The sequence below is a fragment of the Protomyctophum bolini genome (genome assembly GCF_963924005.1).
Source record: "Protomyctophum bolini genome assembly, chromosome: 9".
Classification (NCBI taxonomy): Eukaryota; Metazoa; Chordata; class Actinopteri; order Myctophiformes; family Myctophidae; genus Protomyctophum; species Protomyctophum bolini.
In genome coordinates, this window is record NC_137870.1 from 26939257 (window position 1) to 26952725 (window position 13469).

The following is a 13469-nucleotide window of genomic DNA, read 5'->3' on the forward strand; positions in this document are numbered from 1 at the left end:
AGATGTTTTCACAATGTTTGCCTCTTTCTTATGTAATGTTGGTGTGAATTTGGTATTACAATGGGTTAAGTCATTCAATTGGAACTTCAGAAATGTGCATATACAATAAATGCACTTAACTGTATGTAGGTTTGTTTAATGTTGAGAGAAAATAAACTTGGAACCCAGGGCCTAGATGTTGCTGGACAGTTCATATGATAGGTCAGGGATTCTAAACCCTTTTCATGTAATTGTCTGTTTGATATAGGCCATACAGACCCCCATTTAAGAACATTTTCTTTATCTATTACACTGCAAATCTTCAATCTCCATTGAGACCCAAGACCAGATTCTACAAACATCTTCTAAATCATGACAGTTTTCTGAAAAACCTGTTTCTACATCAGTGGTTCTCAAACTATTTCATGTCAAGGACCCCCAGAATTCTGTATTTGGCCACAGACCCCCCCAGAAGCTAATGAGTTAAAAACGTTTGCTGGGGAAGGATATTTATTAAAATAATTGCACACGTTTATGATTTTTCAAAAATGGTTACAAGTTAAAGTACAAGTTCTAAGAGCGTGAAGATCTGCTATTTTTCAACAGCTAAAAGTGGTTAAAAGGTGAAACAGATGCGTCCTCAGGTATGGGTTAAAAGACCAGTTACGCAAATAACCCAATGTTAAAAAACAGCACTGCAAAAAGGTTATTTTATATAAGAACATTTGATTTTTATTGAAAATGTACAAATATGAATGATTGCATTGAACATTCTGAAAACAAACTCAATAAAATGAATACAAGATGAAGTCAAGAAATATATTTACATGTAGTATGCCTTAATTTAAGAGTTAGTAAAACATGACTTTGTGTAGTACATTTAAGAGCACATTGAACATACATACAAATATTAATGATTGCATTGAACATACTGAAAGAAAACTCAGTAAAATGAATACAAGATAAAGTCAAGAAATATATTTACATGTAGTACCCCTTAATTTAAGAGTTAGTAAAACAATTATGACAATTGTACTTTGTGTAGTACATTTAAGAGCGCATAAAGTCTTAAGATGTTTTAGGCACATCTTACCACTGTGCCACCGAGCGTAGTGGCATAATATATTTGACGTTGATGTCCTCCTAGCCCGGAGGCCATGCTGCTCCTGGACATGAGGACATCAGAAGCTGCTGGTAGGATCTGGATCTCTCCAAAGTGCTGTAGCGGTTGTCAGCATGGGTGTTGGGGACTTAGAGTATATATACTCTAAGGTTGGGGACCATGTCCTTCCGTGATGCTGGCTTGTGCACTGAGCTTACAGTGGGAGCAGGAGCTGGCATGGTGTAGGGGACCTCCTTCCGCTGGATGGGTGCCGTGCGACGTACAGCAGGACTGTCAGACTCGTAACCCTGACCGTGATGGCCGAGCCCAGGGGAAATGCTGCTCCTCCTGGCGTGGTAGCGGTTGTCGTCAGTAGGTGGAACATGCGGAATGAACATGCTGCTCCTCCTGAGTATGTCGTAGAGTTTATATTCAGCACGAGTGGTGCTGTAGGCTAACGGGGGCTCAGGCACTAGCTGCATGGGTACAAAGTCTTTGTCGTTGTTGGTGGTGTCGTCGCTGGAGGGGACCACATCCATCCGCTGGATAGGTGCCGAACGTACGGTAGTAGGAGGAATGGGAGGCGAGCACACTCTACTATTCAAGGTTCCATCGGCTCTGTCAATAGTGCCATAACCCTCGTCCATAGAGTGGTGGTGCAGGTTGTCTACTGTTGCCTGTTGGATGGTGGCTTCAAACCCAGCGTCCTGGCTGAGCGCCGCTGCTGTAGACAGCTTGGTTTGGGTGGAGCAGGGGGGTCTGGGTGGGGGCACGGGTCGTTGTGAGCCGTTGCTCTTCTTGGCAGGCTCTATGCAGGGCTGTGCCGTGTTGAAGGCCCCATAGGTTATCACCACGACGGGCTCCGTTGAACAGTCAGCGACTGCTCCTCCAGCACCAGCCAATGAATGCTGCTGAGGAGGGACCTTTACAAGGCCTCCTCCAAGCCTTGGAGGAGGTAACAGAGCCTTGACAGGATCAACCTGAACAAAGGGCAGTGGGGCTTTGGTCCTCCGGATGAGCTGTGGATCAGGACGTCTTCCATAACACTGACCCATGGTGACAGTTAACTGGCTTGTAGTGCTAACTAACTGCTAACTCACTGACTGCTACACTCTTGTCTGGGTTGGGAAACAAGGCTGGATCTGCAGCAGTAGATAGCTTGGTTCAGTTGGTTGGTTGGTTGTTCTAGTAGTAAACGGTTAGTGATGATCACAGGAAGGTGAACTCTCCGTTGGATCGACTCTTTTACTCAGTGAAGAATATCAGAATGAAGCTCAACGGCTCGCCCCGGCCTTTTTATTCGAACGATGCCACGTCACACCACGACGCTTAAGCCAATCCGCGGCGTCGAGACGTTGTGTGTCGGGCCAATCAGAATCGGTCTCGTCACTTGATGACTTTTCAAATGTCGCGCAGCGGTTACCATGGTAATCAATAAACCTGGATGCGACTTTTTTTTAAGTCGCGCTGCACGGTAACTAACCATAATTATATAACCATGGTTGGTCCACGGTTGATTTATCAACAAACAACCTGACGTTGACTTTTTTTTTAAGTCGCCGCTAGGTAACCTGGATGACTGCGAAAAAGTGGCGGGGGCGTTTACTTTAATTTTACAGGAGGGATAATACATTGAAGATTTGTGTTTAGTTGTTTTAAGGGTTGGGCGACTTCCAGGCATATTTGGGAATTTGGGTTATGCCTACATAGAATTTGTTCATCATATTCTTATAACGTGTTTAAATTGAAAGGTCGCAAAACGGTGTGAAGCCAAATTCATGTTCCGTTGTTTGGTGGTGTTGCGGCGAAAATATCAGATTTACAGCTGTGTCTGCTACTCTCGGCTACTCTGCTGTGATCTTGTAAATCTGTTATTTTCGGCTTTGCTGACCCCGGAAGAGGAGGAATGTGGCGGTTACCTTGCCCAGGAAGTGAAAGTTTTGTTGTGTTTACAGCCCTACAGAAATCCGGTCAGTCAGAGGGGAGAAGAACGTGCATACATTGTTTACATACTAACTGCTGTTTTATTCTTTATTACTTTGTTTATTGTTTTAAGTGTTTATTGTTTACTCGTGGTCGTCATGGCGACGGGAGGCGGCGCGGCTCAAATGCATGTATGTGGGTGATGTAGAAGAGGACACTTCACAGCTACTGTTTCCTAAAAGTAACGTTACGTTACTTGAATGTTTTCCTAGTCTAGTCTAGTTTAGCCATGGTTCATGATCATGACTCGTATTTCATGCCATAATCATCATGGCAGTCATGTTTCAGGGCTAAGTCTAGTTATACCTTACATCCATGGACTATTTTGAGATGATTCCAATTCCAAATTGTATTCTTATAATATTCGAATTGTACAAGAGAATTATTACAGACAGACACAGTTGGTCAAACAGAGAAGGTTGGCCGTTAAAGCCTCAAATATGCTGTATGTGTGGAGATATGCATAGGAACCACAGCCTGTTACCTCCAGCAGCAAATACACAATCGGAACGGCTAGACCAGGCCAATCACCAAATAATACCCCCCCCCCCCCCATCATACTTAACCATCATTCTACTTATTGATTGTTTAGGAAACATCACTAGTTGTTTCACAAATATAATATTGAGACGGCCTAACAAAAATGTTAATGTTATAGTTTCCCAAAGCTGTGATTCATAACATCTTTTAATCTCAATAACCACCTGCTTTTTTCAAATCACCTGTTGTAAAATCCAGTCACAGACTGGTACTGTAATAGTGTTTTGTTTCAAAATACAATCATTGCACACACATATCAACATAGCATATATCGGTACTTTCACCTAAATAAATGAATATGGCCCTTATATTATAGTTGTAACAGCTTATTTTCATAATGTAGCATTCCTACTTAAGTTAAACAACTTGAGTTCTTCTTCCACGGCTGTTGTTGATCATGTTTCCTGTGCCTGTTCTCAAAGTGGGGTCCTGACTACAGATCCTCAGGGGTCCTCGAGGGGTTTCCAGGGGGTCCTTAGCAAAATGTGTTATAGCATCACAATCATTTTAACCACTGTATCCATATTTTATGGGGGTCCGTGACTCTGTGGCCAATTTGGGGGTCTTTGACATGAAAAGGTTTGAGAACCAGTGTTTCTCAACTTTTTCAGACCGTGACCCCGCAGAATAATCATATTTGAACTGGGGTGACAAGCACTTCTTGGAATGTAAAATACATTTTTGTTTGACTCCACACCGTCTTATATTTTTTGATAATTTGGCCAATGTTTGACTGTTACACTGTCATCTGGGGACCCCCCAAAAATAATTTGAGAACCAGTGTCCTGACCTATACAACTCATGGCCGCCCACCCTAGAGCCTGGAACGTTTCTTCCAGTTAAAGCTGCCACTCAGACTGTAGCAAAAATAGCTTATTTGGCAAATATATGTGGCACTCTAATAAAATGTAATTGAATTGCGTTGCAGAGTTTGAGAGAGTGCGGAGACGCTGCTGAACTCAGAGGTTTACATGCAGCTGGAAGATCGTAAACAGCAGAACGAGAGCGCCGAGGATGAACATCTGAATCTGCTTCAAGAACAGAGAGACCATCGCTAGTGTCCGCAGGTGAGACACACAAACACACTGTCACATTATATTAATCATAACCAAATTCAAACGTTTGTTTGTATTTTAGGAGAGCAACACATTGCCATTTTGACAGTAACTTGTGTGACTGAACTGTGTGAAGCATAAATCTGTTTGTTAATTTTATACCCTTGCCTTTAATGAATGCATTCTACTTCTCACTATTTTTGGAGTGAACAGAATGGTGTGAGTGATACACACTCTGTTTAGCACATATTTGGCCATTCACACCTGTGTTAATGGCATCGAGTCGGAACCATTGGAAGATTTTAAATAACAAAAGGCAGCTAAAGACATCTAAATGAGCTAATGACTGTCCCCCATTCTGTCGTAGCTGCATTTACAGTACAAAGCTAGGAGAGTCATTCATTACTTTCCCTGGACAGCCTTTAACATCGAGCCCTGTGTGCTCATATCAGTGGGTGCCATTTGGCTTACTATTGTGACAGTGGGTGCTTGAGCCCTCAAGCACTCCCGAAGTTGACGCCTGTGTTGAGAATAGATGGCATTCAGATTGAATAATGGCGTGAAACGAAATTTCAGGCTGTGTCACTGTCAGGCAAATTGGGTGGCGCCCCAGGGCCCAGAGGCAAATTAAAGGAAACAAACAGCTGAGGGCTCTCTTTTCTTTTTTGTAGAAGGGTTCCCAGATTTGGGATTAAGTGGTTAATAGCTGTTCATTGCTGTTTTTCTCTCGGTAGACTTAACTTCTTCTTGGTTTTGTTTTAGGAGGAGTTGGTAGACCTGGTTCTGGGTCAGCAGACTCCGTCATCGGACAGCTACGACCCCCCCCTCCTTCCAGACGACCCACCCGTCCCCACAGTGACCTACCAGTCCACAGACTCCATCAACATCACCAGCATCACCAATCTCCAATCAAATAATTAGTAAGAAGAAAAGCAAAACAAAGTCTTGTACCCTGCCTTTTTTTTCTTCTCATTATTTGATCTGCACAAAACATTGTGTTTATTGTCATGATTTATCACAACAAGAGTTGGCTTTGTCCACGGCGTAAACATCTTAGGTCTAATTATTGTTATAGTTTGTTGTATAGAGAATTAAAATGTATGTATTTATATTGTGAGTTAATAATTAATAGACGTACAGGTTATTTCATTCAACGAAAGCGAGCGTACATGTGAGACTGAGTGCTTTGTGCGTGGTAATAATCAGTGTACCCTGTGAAAAAAGCAGCCTACACCACTGCAAGGTGTGCATGTTATTCTTCTTTGAGCACTACCTGGAGCAGTGGTGTGAGAGACAGTGTAACAGAGTGTCAGCAGCACACAATTATAAGCAATTTTATTGTAACATTCTATTCAAACCCTCTGAACACTTGTGTGATGCTCCATCTTCAGTTTAGCCTAGCGTGAGCCGTGTTATAACGGTTGCGACAATAACAATTGAACCAATTATAGCAAAATGAGGGAGGTGGTGGGTAAGTTTAGAATAACAATCACTAAGAGAATCAGTAATACGTTTAACTGCAATTTAATAAATCAAAAGCAAAATAAAGTTTAATGACAAAATGTTTACTTAATCAGATCAAAATAAATTAAAAAAAATGCCTCAAAAGGCATACTGTAAATCCCAACTGTCCCTGGCACTGTCCAAAAACTACACTCAAGTGTCTCAAAATAAATCCAAATCCAACAGTCAATGCTGTGAGTAGTGGTAGGCCTCCTCTTACCACCATTTAAACTCACAACGCAAAGTCCGTCCTTGGAAACCCAACACTCCAGGAAATAATCCACGAAAGGAAATAAAGGTCTCTATATCCAATAAGATCCAAATAGAATAATATAGTAAGACTTGTGAAATATTCCTCTTGCTTCCCAGCAGACTGACTCTCTCTCCCTGTTCACCTCCACTCTGACTCAAACTCTCCAGGTGGCCCAAACATACTGATTGCCCATCACTCAATCAGGCTAGGTGAGCCTAGGGTGGGGCATCTCACTGGCTTCTTGTATCATATAGTCCAGCAGATAAATAGACAAATCCCCTAGACCAGCACATTGGTAGAAAATAATAAAGTACATCATAATTGAAACATTGCAAACAAAAAATACATAAACAATGTGACTCTGGGCACAGAGGTTACAGTGTGATATGTCATATAGTCTACACTGCTTCAATTCTTACAATTCAGTCATTTTATAAATGACTAAATACCACCACCTAGTGGCGGCATCACATAGCCAATAATTGAAAGCCTAGTTCAGCTACTTTTTGTTGTTGGACATTTGACTATGAATATATACAGTGTTGGGGAGTATTAAGCTACATGTAGCTGAGCTACGTAGCTTAGCTACATTTTGCTGTAGCTTGTGGTATTTTAGCTACATTCATATTTGTGTACCTCGTCAAGTAGCTCAGCTACTTTTTGGGTCATTTTTTGTAGCTTAGCTACTCAAGTTACAAGCTACAATTTTGGGTCTCCCAGAGGGGAGGAGGGGTCTCCCAGAGGAGAGCAGGGTGAGGAGGGGTCTCCCAGAGGGGAGCAGGGTGGGAGGGGTCTCCCAGAGGGGAGCAGGGTGGGAGGGGTCTCCCAGAGGGGAGCAGGGTGGGAGAAGGGGTCTCCCAGAGGGGAGCAGGGGGAGGAGGGGTCTCCCAGAGGGGAGGAGGGGTCTCCCAGAGGAGAGCAGGGTGAGGAGGGGTCTCCCAGAGGGGAGCAGGGTGGGAGGGGTCTCCCAGAGGGGAGCAGGGTGGGAGGGGTCTCCCAGAGGGGAGCAGGGTGGGAGGAGGGGTCTCCCAGAGGGGAGCAGGGGGAGGAGGGGTCTCCCAGAGGGGAGCAGGGTGGGAGAAGGGGTCTCCCAGAGGGGAGCAGGGGGAGGAGGGGTCTCCCAGAGGGGAGCAGGGTGGGAGGGGTCTCCCAGAGGGGAGCAGGGGTCTCCCAGAGGGGAGCAGGGGTCTCCCGCATGTACATTCTCAATTTAACGCTGAAAAATTAAAAGTAGCTGAGCTACTTTTCCTATGTAGCTGTAGCTTTACAAGCTACATTTCTCCAGGGGTAGCTATGTAGCTTGATCAAGCTACTGCCATGGCGAGCTACTTGTAGCTTTACAAGCTACGCTTTCAAAGTAACTTCCCCAACACTGAATATATATGAATATATCATTAGTAAATATATCAGTCTCATATCTGCCAAGTGCAATTCTTGTTTACATAGCCAAAAAGCCAATCAAGAAATGTACATTTTATTTATACTATTAATTATTATTATAACGTTCAATCTGGAAAAAAACACTAAAATCATTAATCGCATATTATTTGTATGACAATTTATCCTTGCGTAAAATCATCATGATGGTGACATACAGCCCTAATTGGCTTCTATGTTTCCCTGCAGGTATCGGATCCTGAGGAGCTTGTGGTCACAGGGAGGAGAGCCTCCATGTCAGACATCTCCTGCCTGGAGGACATTGAGTCTCTGAGCGTCCGGCAGCTCAAGGAGATCCTGGCCAGGAACTTTGTGGACTATAAAGGCTGCTGTGAAAAGTGGGAGTTGATGGAGAGGGTTACCAGACTGTACCACGACCACCAAGACCGAAATAATATAGGTGATGTCTTAAGAACCCAGAATCTAGTGTCTGAATATGAGTTAGCCGAAATTTTGCAACTCTAGATTCTTTTTTGAATGGAATGAATCTAGAGTTGCAATACCCCATTCATCCAATTTGCTTTTGCAATCTGCTTGTATTAAACGACGTTAAACTCGCCAACATTGCAGCTCTAGGCCAAGCTTGAATTGTCCTCTGCAAAGCTTCTGTTTCATAAAAATCCACCGCAGACATGTTATGAGCTACTTTGTCAAGAAATTCTGTGCAGGTGATTCTTTTGTGTTGGAGTTTGGAAGCGCTTGTCGAAGAAACAACGGCCATGCAGGTACCACCTGTTTTAAAATTTCACATAATGGAGGAGGCAGCAGCACAACCCGTTAATAAAAACGAGTGCTTCCAAACTCTTAGAAAAAATATCACATTTGATTGTTTTAATTTTCCTTTAGGACAAAGTAAGGAAAACATTTTATATAGTTTATTTTTCTTGGACCTGTTGTTTTCTCAAAGATTAAATCATTTGATTTTGTGAAATGGCTGGATTGAGTGTTGTTACTGCAGGAATTATTCAACAGTCACTGCTAGCAGTAGCCTATGCAACGGTTCCCAAACCTGACATGCACTTAGTATTGTAGGCATTACATTTCGTATTTTTTACATATTGTGAAAATAGCCGAACAAGATTGGATGTTTTCACATTGTTTGCCTCTTTCTTATGTAATTTTTAGAATTTGGTATTACAATGGGTTAAGTCATTTAATTGGAACTTCAGAAATGTGCATATACAATAAATACAAACCGGGCTTCCCACGGCACTGGGCACAGTTTGTTGGCTTAGTTTTTGCGGTCGGAAAGAGCAACAACAAACGGGCAGTTGGGAGACCACAGAGCGTTACTCTGAACTGTAACCTGCTGACGTGCTTTTGAAGCTGCATGTACAATCTCTAGTTTTCTACTTGTGTTGTTGTGTGTTGTAACAATGTGTTGATTGCACTACCCTCCTGTGAAGAAGAAATGGGGGCTTTTTATTATTATGCTTTTATCCATCTTAGCATTTGATTGTTTTCATTTTCCTTTAGGACAAAGTAAAGAAAACAACCTTATTTTCTTACAACAAAGAAGACGTTTTATCTATTTGACTTTTAATGTTTATTTTTCTTGGACCCGTTTTCTCAAAGATTAAATAATTTGATTTTGTGAAATGGCTGGATTGAGTGTTGTTACTGCAGGAACATGTTGGCTTTCTATTTCTAACAATCACTTAATTCTTCAACAGTCACTGCTAGCAGTAGCCTATGCAACGGTTCCCAAACCTGACATGTAGGCATTACATTTCGTTTGACTCTGTTCCACATAAATATTGTGAAAATAGCCCAACAAGATCAGATGTTTTCACAATGTTTGCCTCTTTCTTATGTAATGTTTTAGAATTTGGTATTACAATGGGTTAAGTCATTCAATTGGAACTTCAGAAATGTGCATATACAATAAATGCACTTAACTGTATGTAGGTTTGTTTAATGTTGAGAGAAAATAAACTTGGAACCCAGGGCCTAGATGTTGCTGGACAGTTCATATGATAGGTCAGGGATTCTAAACCCTTTTCATGTAATTGTCTGTTTGATATAGGCCATACAGACCCCCATTTAAGAACATTTTCTTTATCTATTACACTGCAAATCTTCAATTTCCATTGAGACCCAAGACCAGATTCTACAAACATCTTCTAAATCATGACAGTTTTCTGAAAAACCTGTTTCTATATCAGTGGTTCTCAAACTATTTCATGTCAAGGACCCCCAGAATTCTGTATTTGGCCACAGACCCCCCCAGAAGCTAATGAGTTAAAAACGTTTGCTGGGAAAGGATATTTATTAAAATAATTGCACACGTTTATGATTTTTGAAGTACAAGTTCTAAGAGCGTGAAGATCTATTTTTCAACAGCTAAAAGTGGTTAAAAGGTGAAACAGATGCGTCCTCAGGTATGGGTTAAAAGACCAGTTACGCAAATAACCCAATGTTAAAAAACAGCACTGCAAAAAGGTTATTTTATATAAGAACATTTGATTTTTATTGAAAATGTACAAATATGAATGATTGCATTGAACATTCTGAAAACAAACTCAATAAAATGAATACAAGATGAAGTCAAGAAATATATTTACATGTAGTATGCCTTAATTTAAGGGTTAGTAAAACATGACAATTGACAATCTGTACTTTGTGTAGTACATTTAAGAGCACATTGAACATACAAATATTAATGATTGCATTGAACATACTGAAAGAAAACTCAGTAAAATGAATACAAGATAAAGTCAAGAAATATATTTACATGTAGTACCCCTTAATTTAAGAGTTAGTAAAACAATTATGACAATTGTACTTTGTGTAGTACATTTAGGAGCGCATAAAGTCTTAAGATGTTTTAGGCACATCTTACCACTGTGCCACCGAGCGTAGTGGCATAATATATTTGACGTTGATGTCCTCCTAGCCCGGAGGCCATGCTGCTCCTGGACATCAGAAGCTGCTGGTAGGATCTGGATCTCTCCAAAGTGCTGTAGCGGTTGTCAGCATGGGTGTTGGGGACCATGTCCTTCCGTGATGCTGGCTTGTGCACTGAGCTTACAGTGGGAGCAGGAGCTGGCATGGTGTAGGGGACCTCCTTCCGCTGGATGGGTGCCGTGCGACGTACAGCAGGACTGTCAGACTCGTAACCCTGACCGTGATGGCCGAGCCCAGGGGAAATGCTGCTCCTCCTGGCGTGGTAGCGGTTGTCGTCAGTAGGTGGAACATGCGGAATGAACATGCTGCTCCTCCTGAGTATGTCGTAGAGTTTATATTCAGCACGAGTGGTGCTGTAGGCTAACGGGGGCTCAGGCTTTGACACTAGCTGCATGGGTACAAAGTCTTTGTCGTTGTTGGTGGTGTCGTCGCTGGAGGGGACCACATCCATCCGCTGGATAGGTGCCGAACGTACGGTAGTAGGAGGAATGGGAGGCGAGCACACTCTACTATTCAAGGTTCCATCGGCTCTGTCAATAGTGCCATAACCCTCGTCCATAGAGTGGTGGTGCAGGTTGTCTACTGATGCCTGTTGGATGGTGGCTTCAAACCCAGCGTCCTGGCTGAGCGCCGCTGCTGTAGACAGCTTGGTTTGGGTGGAGCAGGGGGGTCTGGGTGGGGGCACGGGTCGTTGTGAGCCGTTGCTCTTCTTGGCAGGCTCTATGCAGGGCTGTGCCGTGTTGAAGGCCCCATAGGTTATCACCACGACGGGCTCCGTTGAACAGTCAGCGACTGCTCCTCCAGCACCAGCCAATGAATGCTGCTGAGGAGGGACCTTTACAAGGCCTCCTCCAAGCCTTGGAGGAGGTAACAGAGCCTTGACAGGATCAACCTGAACAAAGGGCAGTGGGGCTTTGGTCCTCCGGATGAGCTGTGGATCAGGACGTCTTCCATAACACTGACCCATGGTGACAGTTAACTGGCTTGTAGTGCTAACTAACTGCTAACTCACTGACTGCTACACTCTTGTCTGGGTTGGGAAACAAGGCTGGATCTGCAGCAGTAGATAGCTTGGTTCAGTCGGTTGGTTGTTCTAGTAGTAAACGGTTAGTGATGATCACAGGAAGGTGAACTCTCCGTTGGATCGACTCTTTTACTCCGTGAAGAATATCAGAATGAAGCTCAACGGCTCGCCCCGGCCTTTTTATTCGAACGATGCCACGTCACACCACGACGCTTAAGCCAATCCGCGGCGTCGAGACGTTGTGTGTCGGGCCAATCAGAATCGGTCTCGTCACTTGATGACTTTTCAAATGTCGCGCAGCGGTTACCATGGTAATCAATAACCTGGATGCGACTTTTTTTTAAGTCGCGCTGCACGGTAACTAACCATAATTATATAACCATGGTTGGTCCACGGTTGATTTATCAACAAACAACCTGACGTTGACTTTTTTTTAAGTCGCCGCTAGGTAACCTGGATGACTGCGAAAAAGTGGCGGGGGCGTTTACTTTAATTTTACAGGAGGGATAATACATTGAAGATTTGTGTTTAGTTGTTTTAAGGGTTGGGCGACTTCCAGGCATATTTGGGAATTTGGGTTGTGCCTCCATAGAATTTGTTCATCATATTCTTATAACGTGTTTAAATTGAAAGGTCGCAAAACGGTGTGAAGCCAAATTCATGTTCCGTTGTTTGGTGGTGTTGCGGCGAAAATATCAGATTTACAGCTGTGTCTGCTACTCTCGGCTACTCTGCTGTGATCTTGTAAATCTGTTATTTTCGGCTTTGCTGACCCCGGAAGAGGAGGAATGTGGCGGTTACCTTGCCCAGGAAGTGAAAGTTTTGTTGTGTTTACAGAAATCCGGTCAGTCAGAGGGGAGAAGAACGTGCATACATTGTTTACATACTAACTGCTGTTTTATTCTTTATTACTTTGTTTATTGTATTAAGTGTTTATTGTTTACTCGTGGTCGTCATGGCGACGGGAGGCGGCGCGGCTCAAATGCATGTATGTGGGTGATGTAGAAGAGGACACTTCACAGCTACTGTTTCCTAAAAGTAACGTTACGTTACTTGAATGTTTTCCTAGTCTAGTCTAGTTTAGCCATGGTTCATGATCATGACTCGTATTTCATGCCATAATCATCATGGCAGTCATGTTTCAGGGCTAAGTCTAGTTATACCTTACATCCATGGACTATTTTGAGATTATTCCAATTCCAAATTGTATTCTTATAATATTCGAATTGTACAAGAGAATTATTACAGACAGACACAGTTGGTCAAACAGAGAAGGTTGGCCGTTAAAGCCTCAAATATGCTGTATGTGTGGAGATATATAATACACAATCGGAACGGCTAGACCAGGCAAATCACCAAATAATACCCCCCCATCATACTTAACCATCATTCTACTTATTGATTGTTTAGGAAACATCACTAGTTGTTTCACAAATATAATATTGAGACGGCCTAACAAAAATGTTAATGTTATAGTTTCCCAAAGCTGTGATTCATAACATCTTTTAATCTCAATAACCACCTGCTTTTTTCAAATCACCTGTTGTAAAATCCAGTCACAGACTGGTACTGTAATAGTGTTTTGTTTCAAAATACAATCATTGCACACACATATCAACATAGCATATCAATCGGTACTTTCACCTAAATAAATGAATATGGCCCTTATATTATAGTTGTAACAGC